The sequence below is a fragment of the Amblyraja radiata genome, chromosome 11 (genome assembly GCF_010909765.2).
Source record: "Amblyraja radiata isolate CabotCenter1 chromosome 11, sAmbRad1.1.pri, whole genome shotgun sequence".
In the NCBI taxonomy this organism is placed as follows: domain Eukaryota; kingdom Metazoa; phylum Chordata; class Chondrichthyes; order Rajiformes; family Rajidae; genus Amblyraja; species Amblyraja radiata.
The window spans coordinates 37748387-37755894 of NC_045966.1; positions in this window are offsets into that span (position 1 = coordinate 37748387).

Below are 7508 nucleotides of genomic sequence, written 5' to 3' on the forward strand. Positions count from 1 at the left end.
ACGATTCTCACTCTTGGCCTCAAAGCAAAAACCTCAAAATTACATTTTCAAATTGAAAGCTTGATAAGTGAAACAATAAAATTCATCCAAGTCTTGAGGAAAATATATAATGTATGAGAGAAAGAAAAATTTAAATTCCTCTCACTTTGGAATGCAATGGTGAATTATTGGTAATAACAGAGTTATAAGCATCCCAGAGACTACAAGCTCAGATGCTTCTGCTGTTTGCTTTTATATCATTAAGACCAACCTTTTTTTAAATTCCCTCACGTCCTGACAACATCCTCATGAATATTTTCTGCATCCTTTCCAGCTTAACAACATTTTTCCTACAACAAGGTGGCCAAAACTGTACACAATCCTCTAAATATGGCCACACCAATGTCTTGTACATTTGTAATATGACCTCCCAACTTCTATACTCAATACTCTGACTGCTGAAGGCCAGTGTGCCGAAAGCCTTCTGGACCACCCAATCTACTTGTGGTGCCACGTTCAAGGAACTATATACCTGCACTCCTTGATCAAGAGGGATCTACAACGCTCCCCAGAGTCCTGCCATTCACTGTGTAGGTCCTGCCCTGGTTTGACATCCCCAAAATGCAACACTTCACTCTTCTCTGTATTAACCATTAACTGCAGTAACCATTCCTCAGCCCACCTGCCCAACTGATCAGGATCCTGCTGCCATTTTTAACAACTATCTTCGCTATCTACAATACCACTCACTTTAATCTCAATTGCAAAATTTGCCAATCATGCATTGTACATTCTCATCCAAATCATTGATATAGATGACAAACAAGAATGGGCCCAGCACCAAACCCTGAAGTACACCACTAGTCACATGCCTCCAGGCCGAAAAGCAACCTTCCACCATCACCCTCTGCTTCCTTGCATGAAGCCAATTTTCTATTCAGTCAGCTAGCTGTCCTTGGATCCCATGCGATCTAACCTTCCAGAGCAGTCTATCATGCTGAACCTTGCCAAAAACCTCAATGAAATCCATATATGTCCTCAGCTCTGCCCAAACCAACATTTTTTGTCACATCTTCAAAAAATTCAATCAAATTCATGAGACAAGAGACAAGACGTACAAAACCATGCTGACTATCCCTAATCAGTCCCTGACCACCTAAATGCATATATACCTTATCCCTCAGAATATTCTCTAGTAACCTTCCAACCACAGATGTTAGACTCACTGGACTCTCTGCATTCTATTCCAGAATAGAATCTATTGTACTCATGTATAGTGTGATTTGATTGGATAGCATGCAGAACAAGCTTTACATTGTATCTCTGTACGTGTGACAATAAGCAAACTAAACGAACTAATGATCATAGGTACACGTAAATGCTGGAGAAACTCAGCGGGTGCAGCAGCATCTATGGAGCGAAGGAAATAGGCAGCGTTTTGGGCCGAAACCCTTCTTCAGACTGATGTGAGGGTGGTGGGGGGGGGGGGGGGGGGGGGGGGGGGGGGGGGGGGGGGGGGGGGGGGGGGTGGGTGCAGACTGAAGAAGGGTTTCGGCCCGAAACTTTGCCTATTTCCTTCGCTCCATAGATGCTGCTGCACCCGCTGAGTTTCTCCAGCATTTTTGTGTACCTTCGATTTTCCAGCATCTGCAGTTCCTTCTTAAACAATAACTAATGACCATATTTAATTAATGCCTAGGAATTAGAATCTGCTAACTTTCTCCACCGCCGATGAAACCTGGCCTGTAGTTTAGTTTAGTTTGGTATATTGTCACGTATACCAAGGTACAGTGAAAAGCTTTTGTTGCATGCTAACCAATCGGTGGAAAGACAATACATGATTACAATCGAGCCATCCACAGTGTACAGATACACGATAAAGGGAATAATGTGAATACGTTTAGTGTAAGATAAAGTCCAGTAAAGTCCGATTAAAAATAGCCCAAGGGTCTCCAATGAGGTAGGTAGTAGCTCAGGACTGCTCTCTAGATTTTGGTGGATGGTTCACATGCCTGATAACAGCTGGAAAGAAACTGTCCCTGAATCTGAAGGTGTTTGATACCTTTTGCCTGATGGGAGAGGGGAGAAGAGGGAATAGCCGGGTTACAACTTGTCCTTCTTGATTATGCTGGTAGCCTTGCCAAGATGTAATTTCCCAACTTCTTCTTTCGAAAGTCAACAAAAAGTTATTTGGTTTTGTTGTTGTTGGGTGAGAAGTCCTGTATCTCTCTCTTGTACGCTGGCTCCAACACACGTGTGATTCGGCCAACAATAGTGATGTTGTCAGTGAATTTACAAATGGCATTGGAGCTTTGCTTAGCCACACTTGCATGGGAGTAAAAAGCAGGGAAGAATTTCATGTAAGTGCTCAAAGCCTCCTTGCAATATCCCTTTTGAATCTTGGAAATCTCTGGTGCATGAAAATGCAAAATTGAGGAAACGCCATTTGGAGGGGTATTGAAAGTCTCAAGGCCAGGAACATTCAACGGTCCCAATGAAGGTTCTCTATCTGGCCAGGAAGGAAGATTCTACTGAACATTTCTTGAATATTACCACCGGGAGGATGGCTGATTGGCTGAGATAAGTTTAACTTTATTTCTATAGTTGCTGTTTAGAGATGCAACATGAAAACAGACCCTTTGGTCCACTGAATCCACCACGATCGTTCACACTAGTTCTATATTATTCCACATTTGCATCCACTCTCTACACTCTAGGAGCAATTTTTTTGCCTTACGTCTTGGGCCGTAATGCCGTAGGTCTTTGAGATGTGGAAGGAAACCGCAGCACCTGGAAGAAGCCCACTCAGTCACGGGGACAACATGCAAACTCGACACAGACAGCACCCAAAGTCAGGATCGAATCTAGGTCTCTGGCGCTGTGAGGCAGCAGCTCTACCAGATGCGCAACTGTGGATCATTATTTGCATGACTGCCATATTCTAAATTACAAATGGGATACCCGTATTGTAGTATGATTAGGAGTCTTATTCTAGTCATCACACACCATCTATCTCCTTCTCCATCCCCTGAGTCTGCCCCTTTCCTGGTCTCCATGGTGTTCAAGAGCAGAAAGCATTTCATTTACCAAACCATTAATGGTTGAGAATACAATATAGATGTCACATCTTATTTGTGGTAAGTTACAGTTCTTTGCTTCTATGACGTGTAACTTCCAAAAGCTAATTTTACACTTTTCTATGAGTTTCCATTTGCTCACTTCTGTAACTGATGGTTGTAAGATGGTTGTTTTTCAAATTTGCTCCCACTAGGGTCACTGACACATCATGCATTTTCTAAACAAATGTGGTGATTGCAATTCCTTAACAAATACATTATCACATAGCAATTCAGCCCAATGAGTCCCACACAGAGTTACCCTCAGTCACAATTCCTTGCTTCCCATTTCCATTCAACTCATTCGGTCTCATGTCCTATCAATTTTTCCTTGACTTTCTTTTGCCTCGTTTACGTTGGATAGCACATCCTTGAGTTGTGAGGAAACCAGAGCACCCAGCAAGATCCCATACAGAAAATATATCAACTACACACAGATAGCATTCCAGCTCATGGAAATAAGTGGGGAAATGGGATTGAATCATTGGTGCTGAATGGCCTATATGTCATAGGGAAATGTAAAATATGAAGATATAAAATATTGGTCTCTGGGGCTCTGAGGCCAGTGATTGCCCGATGATGCTTTCCAACAGGGCATGATGACCATTGCATATCAGCTATCATTTGGACCCACATGAGCCATTGGAAGATAAGGTGAACTGAGGCGATTAGAGACTAGGCTGCTATGTAGACTTTGATGCGTACACAGTGAAGGACACACACATAGTTGTTAGCTAGCAGTGTACATGCACTTGTTCATATACAAACACACACATGCCCTGCCTCCATCCCGCCTGCCCACACTCTCATCTCTGCTTTTGTATTTATCTCCTCTTCCCACAACATATTCAGCTTTTTTCCCAGTCCCATTCCTGGCCTCAGCTCAAGTGACTTACCTATACACGGTCCTGACTTCTGCATTTTTCCGTCATGCTTTACATTGAGGTCTTATTGTACAGGATCAGTAAGGACATAGTCCAATCCCACGTCCTCTCAATTAGACCATTAGACTCTGTCACTGCTGAATTCACCAAACTTCCTTCACGCCCTTATCAACAATCTTTATTTAATCTGAACTTGCATTCAATATGTTCACACAAACTTTAATCCTTATCTCAGAGCCATATCTGCACATCCTTCAACTTATTTTTATCACAATAAGCACATGTATAGACGGTTTGACACACACTTTCAAAGAGATGCATGGCTGGAAGCAAGAATAGTTGAACTAGTAGAGAGACTTGTTCTAAACCCTGTACTGTATGCAGCACTGGGCTTACTGGAAGGGTCGTTGTCATGCTTTGGCCAGTGATAGCACAGAATCAAATGAACACTGTGCAGATCAGAACTTCACTGATGTATGTGAAACAGTGCAAGGCCCATTAATCTGTCCTTTCCACCGAGTAATCTTTGTCACATTTACATAGAACAAAGATACAGCACAAGAACAGGCCCTTCGGCTCACAATGTCTATGCTGAACATGATGCTAAGTTAAGGGCCTGTCCCACTTTCATGACCTAATTCACGACCTCTGCCGAGTTTGCCCTTGACTCATACTTGCAGCATGGTCGTCACGAGGTCATAGGTAGGTCGTAGGTAGGCCATAGGTAGGTCGTGATGTTAGTCGTAGGTACTCGTGGCATCAAGTAGGTCGGGGCGTTTTTCTAGCCTGATAAAAAATGTCCACGAGTAAAAAAGGTTGTGAATTAGGTCGTGAAAGTGGGACAGGCCCTTTAATCTCTTCTGCCTGCATGTGATCCATATCTCTCCATTCCTAGCATATCCAGTGCCTATCTGAAAGCCTCTTAAATGCCACTATCATAATCAAAACCACCACTATCTATGTGTTTGCTTATTATCCGTCTAGGTCTGTTTGAATCAGTGATAGGTAACTAACGATTCTGCAAAGTACTGCAAATGTCAGAAATTTGATAGACACAAAAAATACTGGCGATATTCAGCAGGTTGGTCAGCATCTGTGGGAGAGAAACAATTGTTGCTTTGGATTAATTTAATCGGAACTGAACAAATTTCAAAACTCAGAGAAAGTGGAGAAGAGAAGAAATCTTAAAAGGTTTTACACCAGTGGAAAGCAGTAGAGATCATATGTTAGGTACGGTTTAAAGGAAATAAGGATAAAAATGTGATAAATCAAGGAATTATGGATGAATTTCAAAGGAGTGTAATTGGGAGTAGAAGAATAATTATTTGAAATTGTTGAATGCAATGGATGTAATCCAAAGTGTCTCATTGACAGGTAAAGTGTTATGGGCCTGTCCCACTTAGGCGATTTTTCAGGCGACTGCCGATGACTGTCAAGTTGCCGGCAATCGCCTGAAAAACCGGCAACTGGAACAGCGAAAACACACACACAAACAGATCGCTTCCTTCACCAGTCCGTTACGCAGGCGGGGGACAGGGCAAGTGGGGGGAGCGTTGTCTGAGTGAAATTCACACGGTGCAAAGCCAATGTGATACAGACACACACCGCGATGAACAGGAAGGTTGGCGCTGTAATTAAGAAGCTAAAACGCACAGTGTATGGTAAGTCCTTTAAAAGAGAGGGGGAGATGGAGGAGAGAGGGGGGAGAGAGGGGGAGAAGGAGAAAGACAACTTTTAAGAAGCCAGAGATACACGGCTGTGAAGCTTGGCGGACATTAACATTACCAGTCGGTTATCCTTGGTTCTGAAAACTACTGCTTACGTTTTTTTCCCCAATGAGCCCATGAAATTCACCAGTCAGCACCGGCGACAACCTACGAGAACCTTTGACCTCCTGGCAACCCACTTGGACCACCTGGCGACCTACCTAAGGCATGAGAATTCTCGCTACTCTCCATGGCGCCTTCATTCTAATTGCCGTTAATTTTTCAACATGTTGAAAAATTTGCGGCGACCATAATGAGGCCGCAACTAGTTCCCAGAATGCGGGAACTCCTCACGACCATGAAGGCAACTCCCCGGCAACCACCTGCGAACATGTGGCGACCATGTGGCGTCTCCTGCAGTCGCCTAAAAAGTCGCCTAAGTGGGACAGGCCCATTACTCATTGAGCTAACATTGAGTTTCTCTCCAGGAATGAAAGGACAAGGAATTCAAATTGGGAGTCAGATGGAGTATTAAACTGACAAGCAAACCAAAGTCAGAGTCACACTGCAGACTGAACAGAGGAATCTATAAAATAGACATTCACTTTGATCTTCTCAATGTCAAGAGGGCTGAATTGCACACAATGAATATTGTATAAAACAGTAAATGCCTGAGATCTCAGCAGGGCAGACAACATCCATGGAGAGAGAGTGAGAGATCAGTGACCTGTCAGAATTTTGAGGAAGGATCTTCAACTTGAAACGTTCAATTTGGTTCTCTTTCCACAAAATGCTGTCTGACCTGATGGATATCCTCCATTGTAATGTGATATTCAGATTTATGAATGGCACAGTAGTATAGCTGGTGGTACTGCTGCCTCACACTACCAACAACCTGTGTAAAATCTTGACCTCAGACGCTGTGTGGAGTTTGCGTATTCTCTTTGTGATGATGTGGGGTTCCATCTACATCCAAAAGACTTGGGCATGGTAGGTTAATTGGCCACTGTAAATTGCTCCTGGAGTGTAGGTGAGTGGTAGAATTTTGGGGAGATGATAGTCGGTTGGAATGTTGAGACAATAGTTTACAGGGACAATTAGTGAGGGAATGGGATTGCTTTGAAATCTGGCGTTGAGTTGATGGGCCAAGTGACCTTGGCCTCGTCAATGTCATGGGGAAATATGGAATGTAGAATTTCCAACATCTGTAGCTTATTTTTGCTTTAGGTTAATAAAGTATATTGGAAAAAGGAAAATTAAACTAAATGTCTACTTTAACTTCATGGTGGGAAGGGAGGACATAAAATTGATGGTGTTGTATTTTCTGCATTTTCACAATGGTATGTGGAAAGGGAAAGGATTTTAGAAGTGATTATTAAATGGAATCGGATGCTGTGGTATAACAACTGCCTTTGGAGTAGGATGGTCAGCTTGGACTCAGTGGGCCAATCGGCCTTTTTCCATGCTGTATCACTGAAACTAAAAACCAAAACTAAATATAGTCATTATTAGATCTCCTTATTTTTCTGCAAAACTGTATCATTTCACATTTCTCAGTATAACGTTTCATCTGCTACATGAATTCTGAGAGGACAGGGAAGGTAAGTAGTATCACTCTGAAGTTGAGTGGTGAAGAATGGTCCATTGAAAATGGAGGTTTGATTGTTGCAAGAAACATACTATGAGCAGCATATTATGGCTTTGTGAGGAGAAGCATGTGAAAGCAGAAGTACAGAGATAGAATAGACATGGTTGACATCAATTGAGATGGGGGAATTTCCCATTTGAGGGAAATGGAAGCAATTTTGGAAACACCGTATGAA